Source organism: Bombus huntii, chromosome 5, assembly GCF_024542735.1.
Source record: "Bombus huntii isolate Logan2020A chromosome 5, iyBomHunt1.1, whole genome shotgun sequence".
Taxonomy (NCBI): domain Eukaryota; kingdom Metazoa; phylum Arthropoda; class Insecta; order Hymenoptera; family Apidae; genus Bombus; species Bombus huntii.
Window position 1 is genome coordinate 14,737,445 of NC_066242.1, and position 13,504 is coordinate 14,750,948.

Here is a 13,504-nt window from a genome sequence, read left to right on the forward strand (position 1 = left end):
ATCGTTCTCTATCTACTTATTTATTAATTCGTTCATTTTATCAATTTATTATTTCATAGAACGCGCTGATAAAGTTCGCCAGCGAAACGTACTGCGAATAATTTCTAACAAAAAGAAACTGGAACAAGAAACGAAGTATCGACGAAAGTAAAATGCTTAATCCTGTGCAATGATGCTATCAGTATTCTAATTGAGCAGTGTGTATAGCAAACGCGGAACCTAGAAATCCGTATCCCCTTGGGTTAATTAACTTTAATTAAGACGACAAGCCTCGGTATGCCAGTCATGTCAGGTAGCCGAGATGAAACCGGGCATAAATATGATATTCCGTTGCTCCTTTAAAGCTTCGGCTCTAATTAAATGGCGGATCAACCTGTGTTCGTTCGCGCGAAGCAGGTATAACGCGCGTTTAATCCACAGCCGACGACTGATCTCCGGTTATGGATTAGGATTCCTGCTGATCATTCATCGCTCTCTTTTTATGCCTCTTGACAGCTTCCTTTTTCAATTTATTCCTTTAAATCCTTTTTTCGGGTCCTTACTTCGCTACTGTTTGTACTACGTAAAGAGATTCTGAATTTCTACAGACTTTAGCTTTGCAAATCTTTGAATTTTCGAGTTTGTATATTTTCTCATTAGGAGGGTTCAGCGTTTACGAGATTCAAAAATTACCGCTGTTGCATTTTTCTTGTATTTAGTTGCACAACGATCGAATTCTAATCGTCGAACGCTTTTTAACTTTCCTCTTTCCTTAACAGATTATTTTTCGAAGTTTCTTTGTCGAAGTAGAATCCTTCGCCGACATCTGGAAACTTTAATTCTTCGGATCTCTTTCTTGGCTATTTCTCAAGTAGATTTTCTCATTTCGAAGATTTCAGTCGATTTTACTTACTTTTATTTTCAGTTGCGCACACCATAAACTTTTCAGTTTTATTATCTCGGTATCGAACGATCCATAAAACAGCGTATCGCAACGAAACGACAAAATTAATCGAAACGTAAATTTTCGAAGAAACAGTGTTCGAAACATATTTTTATTTACATCGATCGAGTTGATCGCTATGGCTTTTGAACGACTCCGTGTTCCATGGCAAACTGGACGACTAATCCTTCGCAGATTTACCCTTTACATATTCAGAACTTCTCTGAAAGCTTCCGATTGCAAACAGCAACCATGTGAATCTCGAAAATATTTTTAATCGATTAAAAAGAAGTTCGTCACATTGTTTTGCCCGTGGAAACCCTCCTAACTGCGTTACTTTCCCAAAGCTTTCAATAACAATCGAGCTTTTACTCGAACGAATGAAATCCACAAACCCATTCGAATCGATCAAAAGTGCAAGATCTCGCTGAAAGCTCGCGGAAGGCAAAAAGGGAAAAAACGAGCGCGCGTCGCTCGAAATCGAGGAGTCAATCGTGGAACGTTGGCCCGGTGTGTAATGGAGCCGCGTGTGCAGGTGTAAAGAAGCGTATAGGGACGTATAATGGCGTCCTGTGGGGTGTACGGGAACGCGTAAAGAGAATTTTCCATGCGCGCTGATTAAAAGCCTGCACGACCACGCCGGCATTTACTACACGCTCCGTCTTCTTTCCGTTTTTTCCGCCGGGGAAAAAAAAAAGAATAAAAATGAAAAGGAAAAGGGTGGGGAAAAAAGAAAGGAGAAAGGAAAGTCTTTTTCGCGTCGCGGGTGGCGGCGCGGTCGATCGTCGATGCGAACTCGGAGCAGAAGGGCACACAAAACCGGAAAAGGTAGAAGGCTGTCGCGACTTTCGCGCCTCACCGCCGAGAAATAGAAATTGAACCTGACGTTTCCATGCTAAACTCCCTCGAAGACAGAAAAATCAGCCTTTGTCCCACGACTCGATAGACCTGGCCGCGTGACCCTGTTCTCTCTCTCTCTCTCTCTCTCTCTCTCTGTCTGTCTTTCTTTCTCTTGGTTCCACGCATTTCTAATCCGTTGGGACTGAAGATTTGTTTCCTTGCTGCAACTTCGAAGGCACATTTAAATTTCAGCCTTCACGTTCTTTTTCCTTGCGGTCCTCGTGGAAGATTCGCGGTGGAATCTTCCTTTCATGAAGCGGAGAGAGGTTAGATGTTTGAATCGGAATGGATCATCAGGGATTTGAATGGAATTCCTAGGACTTTGTCGCGTCTCTCTTAAATTTCTGTAGACGATCGATGGTGTAGTTTTTCTCGTACCGTGCGTGCGGTTAGGTCGAAGGGTCGAATGGATCATCTGACGCGTGAATAGTCTAATTTCTAAAGGTTTCTTCTAAAACGTGTAATACGGGTCAACGTTGCGCTGGTTCTTCTAAATGGAATTTCTTTCGAACGAAAGTTGAAAAATTCTATTTTACGCATCTTATAGTCGGTTTTTTCATCTTACGACGAATTCGATTGTAAAACTTACAAACTAACTTCATGTTGCGGCAAAAGATCAAAAGTTGGAACCGGTCAATTTCCGATATGTCGTAAAGATGATTAAAGGAATTCGTACGAAGAAGACGATGGAAATGGCGATCGAAATGGAAGTGACGATCGATCGAATCGTGCCCGGTTCGCTTGCTGTTTCTCGCCGCGTTCAAATCACCGGATGGACGAGAGAGGTTCAGTTTTATAGTGGCTTCATCGTTCGAAGTCAATTACCGTAAACGTTCAGCCGTTCACCAAGTTTATCAGGGATATATCCGCCTTTACGACTTTCGTCGTACCAAGAATTTGCCTCGGGACGTATACACACCGGTTTCTACACGGCGTTATAAACATTTAATCGACCGGTAGAAACCTGAAACTTTTATAAATATTCATGTACGACACTGTTAATCAGTTTTCTATTTTTCCTACTTAGGCTCGATTCTGCTATTCCTCCTTATTTATAGGATTGTTACAGAACTGGTTGATAGAATTAACTCTTGTCACGATGTTACAGAATTACGCAGAAACGCTTTGCTACGGTGAAATTAGAAGTTCGTTCGTATTCGATTTTTCTTAGATTAACACTACGACTACCACACCAGTCAAATTGACTGGTTTTACAATTTCATTTGAAAATTCCTACTTCATGTTATATCTTTTTCCGCAATGATGTAATGACTTTCGCAACGATAATTGAAAGAATAATATAATGAATTTTATAATGTTTTTTGTGTATTCAAACTGAAAATAATTTTGTATCAAGGCTACTTATACCAATACCAGTGAAAATGACTGGTACTTGTCAAAGTGTAAAAGGGTCCTGCAATCTGTTCATCGAACCCCAATCAACCAGTTTCCTCGATTTCTACAACTTGCCACGCGTTTTTCAAATTTTTACCGCGTATCATTCGATATGACGGTATCAGTTATCAGGAAAATTCCAAATCGATCGCTAGATGCTAACACTAGGAATACCACAGCAGTCAAAATGACTAGTTCTACAATTTTATAAACGTGTCAACCCTCTTTTAGGGATCCCAGATGGATTAATAATGCCAAAAATCTACTACATAACATGGAATTGCTTCTGTAAGAAAGTAATAAATCAGTAAATATAAAAATATTCTATTATTTTTTAAAGACCAGTCATTTTCTCTGGTTTTGGTAGAAATAGCTTCGTGTTAACTATCGGTAGTTCTAGTTCTAGTGTTCTGTGTAGTAAACCTGAGAAATAATCAGCGAGTTGTACAAATATCGAGGGACTATTAATAACATCTTCCAATTATTTAAATTCTAAATCAATTTCAATAGCTTGGACGCATAAATTCGAAATTTCTTCACGCGTTCGTTGGGGAATTTTCAAGCGGATTGACAGAACGGGCACGTCGAAGATCCGCTCGTCGCTGCCGTCACGAGTCTTTCGAGAAAATGAGTTTCTGCTCACCGATCCTTGCCGACTCTACAATTTCTTGCAGCTACGGGTGTCGGCAACTCTGTCTTCGCGTCGCAGATCTCCGTCCTTCTGAAAAGTCCTCTTATTTCTATATATAGGTATTCTTGCGTGGCCCTCATCGATTATCGATTTTCTAATTTTAAATCCTGTCTAGGCAATTATTCTTACGATATTTATCGGAAGAAAATAAAGCGAGAGTCGATAAAATATCTATAAAATGCCGTCTTAAACAGAATGTCTGATAATCATATCGAAAAGCTGATTCTTTCCAACGTCGAATGCTTCTGATCGATTAGCGAAAATCTTTGTTTCTCAATTATTGAGAATCACGATTTACATCTATATAGAGATTAAATTAATCGATATTTATTCTTCTAAATTAAACTAATCTAAAACGAGTGAAATAAAATTAACCGAACGAATGCCAGTATAGAAAACGAGAGATCCTTCGAAACTGTTTAGGACGTGTTAATGATAATTCTTGGCGAGTGTTTCACCGTTAGAATACCGCACCTTTAAGGGTACATTCCCTGCCACGTAATATGGCTTCCAGGGACCCTATCGTCATGCATCCAGTCTATTCTCGCACGCTTCTTTCCACCATTGTGTCTAGCCCTTGCGTTTGCCTTCCACGTTATTTTTCTCCTCTCGCTATCACACTCTCCGTGTGTCTATTTTAAACGCGAAAGAGTTAGAGACGGAACGGGTTGTCGATGGTTTTGTCAAGCTTTCGTTTAGTCGATACATTAATTTTTGTAAATTTCGTTTGTTCGAACAGTAAATCGTAAGAGTCTTTAGCCATTGGCTTGGCAACTAAGTGATTGCGGATTTTGTCATTAGGTGGTATTGACAAAAACCGCAATCACTTAGTTGTCAACTCAATAGCTTCGTAAAAGCTAATTTTACCTAAAAGATGTTTCTGTCTTCCGAAGTCGAAGATTTCAAATGTGGAAAGAGCTTTAGCGATTGATTGCTGTTCCCGTCTATTCTCTAATTGTTCTCGCTAATGTCACGTAGAAGCGACCCACGATCTCCCAGAGGACTAGATTTCGTAGTTACAATCGGTTAATTAATTTCATTTCGTGGGATCCTGCGGCTTGAAGTGCGTGCCCTTGGTTTCGTGGCTCGAATAACAAGCGAACCAGAGCCACGATGAGAAACAGAAGGAAATCGCCTACTACCCCGCTGATTGATCCAGCTATTTTCAACGAAACTGGCTCTTCTAATTACGAAACTTTCTGTCGATTCCTAATAAACATTTATATCGTTTCTAAGCTTTCTACCTTATCCTCTGTAACTCGCAATTCTCCTAGATATTTGAAATATCGTGGAGCTTGTGTTAATGGTTGTGTTTCTATTTTGTATTTTCGACCAATCGCGGGGAGACGCAATCGCGAGGGGAGACGTTCAACGGGAGTCGTAAATTTCCGTTACGATTATAATAATCGACGAGTTGATCGATCTCCTGATTTCTGTTAAGATAATAGGGGTATTTGAGAGGCTATAACTCTGCGATTATCAGGATTATAAAATTTATATTTTTAACAATTAAGTTACATCGTTGCTTGTGATATATATCGCCGACAATAATTTAGCGTATAGAGATGCGATACACTGGCACAATATTCGTTGGTGATCGAGCAAGGCTCTTAGAGTTTTGTTATAGTTGACGTCGCGATAAGGGAAAAGACAGAAAAAGACTCGGTACTGACATGTTGACTATTCTAACGTTGTAGAATCAGTAAGGTTGTTATAGTTGACTAACCCGTTATTCACATGTTGACTATTCTAGCGTTGTAGAATCAGTAAGGTTGTTATAGTTGACTAACCCGTTACTCACATGTTGACTATTTTAGTCAACTAATTTGCTGTGTCGCCGGAAAGCTAGCGATGGGTGTGTCGATATTTAATTCGTATTAACAAACGTTACGTCGATTTTTATGCGAAAAACGTTCGCGTAATAAAAGCAAAAGTGTCGACGTTTGATTAAATAATCATCGTGCAATTGCAATTTTTCCGTAATTGAATAACGTGTGGTATTTTTCAATTTTCATGAGATATCGTCGGTGAAAGAGAATTATGAATTCGAGATCGATGGCGGAAAGAAAAAGAAGGTGGAAAATCAATGCAAATAAATCGATAATTAACAACAAGCAATGGAAGACCAGAGTGAAATATCATTTTGGGACAGTGTACGTGAAAGGGAAAAGGTGTCGAGCTCGTCTTGGGCGAGAAGGTCTGAACAAAAAACGACGTCGGTGCAATTTCGACGTAAAATGAAATCCGGTCCCTCTTCTCGAGCGGTAAATCTAATAATTCTTAATATCTCGAATCCTGTGGCGCAGAGGCGTGCTTTCGAGACGCAACGCGGGTGGTTTCCGCAAATGAAACATTACACGTGTCCAGCTGTCTACGTGCTTCAGCCTGAATTAATTAATAATCTCGAAAACTTGCGTAGACAAAACCACGATTCGGTTAAAATATAAAGATTTGAATATCGCTCGAATTTTGTAATATCGTGCAAGAACGAAGAAACGCGCCAATAAAACGAAAAAAATCTCAAAATTTTGTAACTGGCAATATCTAGGAATTTGCGCCAACCAAATACATGTCCAGTCCCGTGTACCTTGTACGTTGAATCAATCGATAGATGAAAGAATATCTCGATTGGAATGAAAGAAATTTGTACATTGCTTGCATCTCTTAACACTTTACCGACCGCTAGCGGTTCAACAGTGTACGTACGTCCGATCGGCAGCTCAGGCACAGATTCTCCCTGACGCTCTGTTTCGGTTTAGACTCTCCAATATCATTCTTTTCGTTCATCGCGAGCGGTAAATTTTTCAAATTGGTATGAAACTGTGGGAGCTTACAAAGCAACGCAACTGATGCAACTAAGCAAGGTACGTTAATACTAAATAACAAATTACTGTTCAAATAATGAGAAAGATCGTCGGCGACAAAAAACCGATTAATAATTAGTAAAGTGTTAATTACGAGAAGAAAAGACGTATGGATAATACGACAAAATCTCGGAAATATATATGTATATATACATACACGCATACTTCGTTTTACGGCTAAAGTAAAACCGATAAAAGCGAAGCGAAGACGGCTAGAATGTCGTAAAAGTTCAAATTATATTGCACGTGCATATGGAGAGGAAGATGATACTGTGTACTGGTGTAAATATCCGAGTTTTGTACCGTGTTCGCTCCAAGAACCGGAAAACTCGCCGAGGAATCCACTTAGCTCGGTAACAAGACGCTGCGAGATAGCGAGAGGGAAATTCGAAGGAACTGCGGGAACGCGAGAAGTAAGGAATATATAATACATATTCCTTTCCCTGTAAACGCGACATGCTTTTCAATATATTGAATGTCGGTAAATCTTGAAATTGATGTATTAAAAAATTGCATCTACCGTTTCGATAGCAATTGTTACCGCTATTAAAGTTCCCTGGACAAATATATTTTTCCGTGATCCGTGAAGAAAAATTGGGTAATCTAAATATTAGGAAAGCGCGTTTCTTCCGCAAACGTGTTTTTCCAACAGTGCACCTTCATACAAACGTGAAACCAAGTCTGTGAAATGTCGCGGTGTTTATCTGAACACAACCAAATGGGTCGTACGTAATTCGATAAAATAATATAAAACAAAAGAAGGTTGTGCGTCTATTATTTCCTTATAAAACGAAAGAAACTTTTTGGACCTAATATTATGCTTATTTCGCTGCTTTTACGCTTTTAAAAAATCTGAATAAATTCTAAAATGTGGATAAATAGTTAATTGAATTAGCAAGTTTGATCGAATTGCAGAGTTCGGGGTTAAATTTGAAAATGTCGAAGCTCAGGTAACTCGTTTAATACTTTGACTGCCACGGTGGTCATTGGTGACCGGGGCGCTTGAACTTCTTACAATTGTAAAAATTGAATGAAAATTGACAGTTAGGGCATTTTCAATATAACCGATAAATAGAAGATACTTTGAAATAAAAAGTGTCCCATTGAACGATTAAACATTTTTATTAGAACATCAATAATAAAAAAAGAGAACAAATCTTGCATCTAACGATGCACTGTGTTTGCATCCATATCTTTGAGGAGTAATCTACGAATATTATTATAAACACAGCTTAGAAAATAATCGTAAATACTGCTTTATAATCGTATAATTGAAGTTAGAAGCGTGAACATACCTTACTATTATGTATAGAACGAGCAAATACCGTTTACTAATATCCTCTACACGTTTCGACAATATATTCTGCACGTTTTGCTTACGACGAAACAACGAATGCGAATGGTTTGTTGAAATAAACGAAGCCTTGTTATAATATGTCGCTATCGACCGTTAGCAAGGCGCCACGGTGGTCACCCGTGACCACCAATAAGACAAACGGTCGATTGGGGAAGAACGTTGTCTTACATCGTCAATTTATTATTATTCTGCCATTATATGCTTTGAATAATAAAAATACTCCCGTGGCGTCCTCAGCGAAACGTGTGATTTCGGCGTGGCAGTCAAAGTGTTAACCTTACCATATCGGGAAAATCAATGTCTTGGGCTAATCTGTATCTTAGGATATCCTTTTACGAGAAGCTTTTACTTGGAGACAGAAGCGACGGATTTGATCGCGAGGAATCTGCACGGATTCCGTTTCGCCATGGTCGTTTTTGTAGACGGGTTCGGAGGCGCGTGCATGCGTGCACTTTTGTCGTGACGCGTATAAAAACCGCACAGTAGAAGGAAATTCTCAGGGGACAATGCGTGCGTAGGGTGCCAACAGCGTCACCAGAGAGCCTCAGGAATATCCGGTTTCCTTCCAGAGGATGTGCATTCTGCGGCCAGTATTCACGCACACAATTGCGTGCACGCGTGAATTTCGCGAGACAGATTCGGAGGTAGACGTTGGTGAACTTCCATGGTTTCGGTTCCCATGCTTCGTCTTATCCTGGAATTGTGTCTATATTTTCGCAGGAAGTGGCTCCGATAAAAGCTCTTCCTCTTTTCAATTTCTTCTTCGATTTCATCTGGATTTTTAAAGGGGAAAATGTTTAACCGTTTGAGTCCGAGGGATCTTTGGAAAAACAGGGTCGGAAAATCTCGAACAGCGCTATAGCGCTTGTCTTAATCGATTGCGAAGAGAAACAAATGGCGCAATAGCGCTCGTTATATTTCCTATTTTTATGAAATACATCTATATTATTATATTTGCGTACTATTAGTGTATAAATAATTCAAGTTTTGTTCAGTAAAAATTATTGAGAAGATGACTCAAGAAAATGAATAAGAAGATGAATGAAGAAAAATTATTGACAATGAAATACAAAATACCGTCAGTCGTGTGTAGCGTTCAAATGTACTGGGACTTTTCGACACAAAATCTAAACAGCGCGATCGCGCTGCTTGCGACTCAAACGGTTAAGAGCGATAGGTATTAAGTTATATCATTTATGTTTCATAGGCAGCTATTCTCAAATATTTGTGTTTATAAAAGTGTTAAATATTGATAAAATATCCTAAGAAAATAATAACGTATTAATAATTATAATAATAATAATTATAATTAACGTATTAATAATAATAATAATAAAATAATAGTCTTGTAAGGAAAAATTTATAATACCGCGAGCACCGTAAAATATTCAAAGATTTCAATTACTTTAATAAGAATAAATATCGGGTTGCTTATATTTTCCGACATTATTTAGAACTTTATTTCTGTCTGTTATCGACAATGTGATAAGTACATAATTTACGAATTAAACAATTTCCTATCCTCTAAACATCGTGGTCTGAACACAGAAAAGGTTGAACTTTTGGGATCGCCATCAGGATCGTTTGTTCTTTCTTTTAACAGATTCGTACGCTTATTTTTGTTGCTTACACGTAAGTACGGTTGCTTCTTAGCGATACAACGAGTTGATACACTCGAAGATTACAATTACCAAGTTGATCATCGACGAGTCGATCAAGCGGGTTTGTACCGATAATTACAAGCCAGGCCGGATGCGACGACCGATAGTTTGCATGTAGATCGCCAGTCGGAGCGTAATATTAATCAAGCAGTCTCGTTTCCCTGGTTGTCGTGAATGTTCTCTTTCCGAGACATTCACCGATTTATACTTTCTCGTTGCTTCATACGCGGCAGAAGCCACGATTCCAAGATCCCGAGGCCATGATAAACGTTTCGTTAAACCCTTTTGCTATTCGATTCTGCGTTTCCGTTATCCATCCTACCTTCGATACCACAAATCGTATCGAGATAACATTCCCGATTCTCAACAGTGTCTTAGTAATTGATCTAACCGGTCTTTGAATCATCTTCTCGCAACAACGGAGCTCATTGTAGATCGAGCTCCACGAATGGAATATCTTTGATTTCTCGAGCTTTTCATATATTCTTTCATTCGATATTACATTCTGTTTCTTAACCCTTTCGCTACGGGTGGCTTCTCCGCCGCGGCACTTCCGCTGAACGAGTCGCTGTGCCAAAAGAGTTGCACGGTGCGCGAGAAAGATCGCCTCATTGCAAAGCGAGCTGCTCTGGCGGTGTTTTTCGAAGAAAAAACTTTCCTCAAAACAGAGTATTTATAACTTTCCAACACACTCGCTTTTAATTACAATTTGGAAACAGATAACATTACTATTGAAAATGGCAACGTGAGTTCGCGCTCGCTATCCATGCGCAGATGCGCTAGTTACAGTAAATAGTAACTAGAAGATAGTTCTAGATATAATCGATACATTTATTCTTTTATTTTTATCCCTAGTCCATGTAAAAAAGCGCAATAAAGGTTTTCCAGCTCAGAACGATGTGATAGATTTATCCGAAGAATAAAATAATAGCTTTTGTGATCCTACCTCTAAATACAGAAATAACAACAATTACAAAATATAATAATACCATATAATATAATATAATTGTATGATACTAATAGCTTTTAATAATGGTATTGCGTGTGGTATTTTTCGAAATATGGTGTTACACATGGGCCAACATCGGAAATCTGGCACTGGTATCGCGATTCGTTTCACGGTTCTCGTTAATCGATTACGATCGACGACACACTTCGATTTTTTAATTTAATTATGATTAATATTAATTTAAATTCTTCATTGTGGAAAGACGACAACCTATACACTGCCGTCTTGTTAAACCATTTTATTGTTAATAAAAGGCTTTTAAGGATGTACGATACTCGTCGTATGTACAGTACGCGGCATCTTACGCAGACCGACTGTAGTCGCCCGTAGTAGACTTGTAGAAGAGGATTCAGAATCTATGTTTTTCTATTTATTTCTTCAAGTATATGCTACAATCTTATAAAATCCAAAGAAATCGAAATATAAGTTCTGTTATTTCGATACGTTCTTTATCGTCGACGGAGCAACGCGTAAACCGATTCTTGCGCGTTTTTCAACAACGTAAACGTCTATTTTCCCCTGTTTACCCCTTAATGGGTTAATCGGCGGTAATTTTTCCAGCAACGTTCGCTCGACGTGGGTCCGCGGCAAAGTCTCGACCGCGTTTGTCGCGCTTCGATTAGAAATTGCCGGTCACGAACATCATTTGCAGAAGGCCGGTATTAATTAGACGTACGAGCGAAAACGAGTGGCGGCGTCATTAACGGAAACGATCGCGCGAAAATGAACGACCGTTGGCAAGAAAATCGATGTGACAGGGTGCAACGAACTTGATGGAAAGCTCACCGACATGACAGCGGGAGAAAGAGCGAGAATGAATGACGCGTTGTGGTCCGCTCTGACGTGTGCATGTGACACGCGTCAAACGCATTCCTCTTGCATTCTCTTTCTCCCTTTCTCTCCCTGTGGCTCACCGTTTCTATCGTCCCTGTGATCCTCCTTCCCTCGTGGCTTTGGTCACCGTCGCGTCAGCCTCCGGTTCATTTGCAAATCAAATAGAAGGTCATTACGCGGAAACTTTGATATATTCGCGAAACATCGCCTGGAGCACAGTGGTCTGGTTTCATTTCCTTATCATCCTTACGGACTGCTAGTTTCGACGCTATTAGGTACCGATGGACACGATAGGGATTTAACCGTTTCGCAACCACAGACCAGATATTTCACAACGCGATATTGTTGGTCGATGCCAGGAACGAATTATTCCACGGCATAATATCTCGTTTGTTAGGCAGTTTCCTATACAAGTTGTAATTTAAAAAAATATATGTAAAGATCGAAGACATATTGTTTTTGGGAAGAATTTTCTTTAGTTTTCCTGTACGTACAAGTAACACGTAAGTACATGCGAGTACTTCTAAATACAAAAAAATAGAGACTCGTCGGATGTCTTGCCTGTGGCATCGTGCTAACGATACTGCGTCACGAGATATCTCGTCTAAGTCTCATGCAGGTTGCGCAGCGGTTAACGTTTTTCTTATTCCGCGTACAGGACGCTGACAACCAGAGTTGATACGCGAGTTTGTTGCTTCTCTATTCGGTGTTGCATAACGATAGGAATTCAAGGAGTCGCAGAAAGAAGAGACTATCTTCGTTATTTAAATTGTACTTGCTAGAAGGAAAAGAAAGGTATAGGTTTTGTGTCGAAAAAGTTTATTTCTACGAATATTAGTGCAAGAAGTGATAAAGCAGCGTGTACATGGTAGGGGTTTGTTAAGGTTTAAATTACCTTTGTAAAGCGAGATCGAATATTTTATCGAATTGTTCTCGTACATCTGGTACACTTGTAACTAACAGACTTGGCACCGCGTGACATGTGCGCGCATTCTTTCTGGGGGTTAGGTACTATATACATACTTTTCGAGTAGATTGGCCGCAATCTGTCAGAATCGTGCTTTTATTCGAGTTAATCGTTCCACACGGTCGGTTGGCTTAATCACGTCACTGGCTTCATTAACTTGCTCGTAGGAAACATCTTGCTGCGCCTATCCCCCTATATACATCGTTGCTCAAACTTCCATGGTATTTGCTGCGATCAGAAATTATAATTCGCTAACTCCGATCATTATCTCGGCTTTCATCGATATTTCTTATTGAGAACACAAAGCCGCTAATTTACCAAGAGTAGAGACTCTCGGCGATATTGAAAACAAGCGCCACGTAATCTGTCGTATCTATCGATAACGCGATATCCACGAAATCTAAAAAAAAACTTTTGCAATCTAAAACAACTTTATACCAGGAACTTTGGAAAATGTTGAACTCAAAAATTCAAGAACTCAGGCACGAACAGCTACGCCCGTATACTTGCGCCTATACGATCTCCCTGCAATGCGTTGACCAACCTGTTTACAAGAGTACGACGTTCCTTAAAACCGACACTTAAAAACCACAACACGTTCGACAATCTCTATCCACGAGTGTTCTCCAGAAAAAAAAAGAAACGTTGCAGCATGTGCATCACCAGAGCATAACATATATACAACGTGACTCACGAGCGTTCGACCCCTCGAAAAGCTAGCTAACCAATGCAGTGGTGACACCGAAGTCCTCTGCCGAGTGCCTGCCAGCTCGTTCCTTATCTATGCATCGCAAACGAACGCTAACTAGGCACTCGAGCGACACATGGTCGTGAAGGCATGAGCCACGAAGGTGTACAATACCATCGTTGGCCGAATAACGTCCCTAGAATGTGTCACAGTCGT

At 39.7% G+C, this 13,504-nt stretch overlaps 2 protein-coding genes across 2 annotated transcripts in view; one reads left to right on the forward strand and one right to left on the reverse strand.

Moving 5' to 3' along the window:
- The window catches only part of LOC126865675 (glypican-4), a 132,643-nt gene that overhangs the window by 11,614 nt on the left and 107,525 nt on the right, over nt 1–13,504 (forward strand). The window lies entirely within an intron of this gene.
- LOC126865686 (uncharacterized) overlaps nt 5,107–13,504 on the reverse strand; it is a 162,224-nt gene continuing 153,826 nt past the window's right edge. The window contains exon 3 of the transcript XR_007689638.1: nt 5,107–5,117. The gene's annotated coding sequence lies outside the window, so the exon portion shown is untranslated. The remainder of the gene's footprint in view (nt 5,118–13,504) is intronic.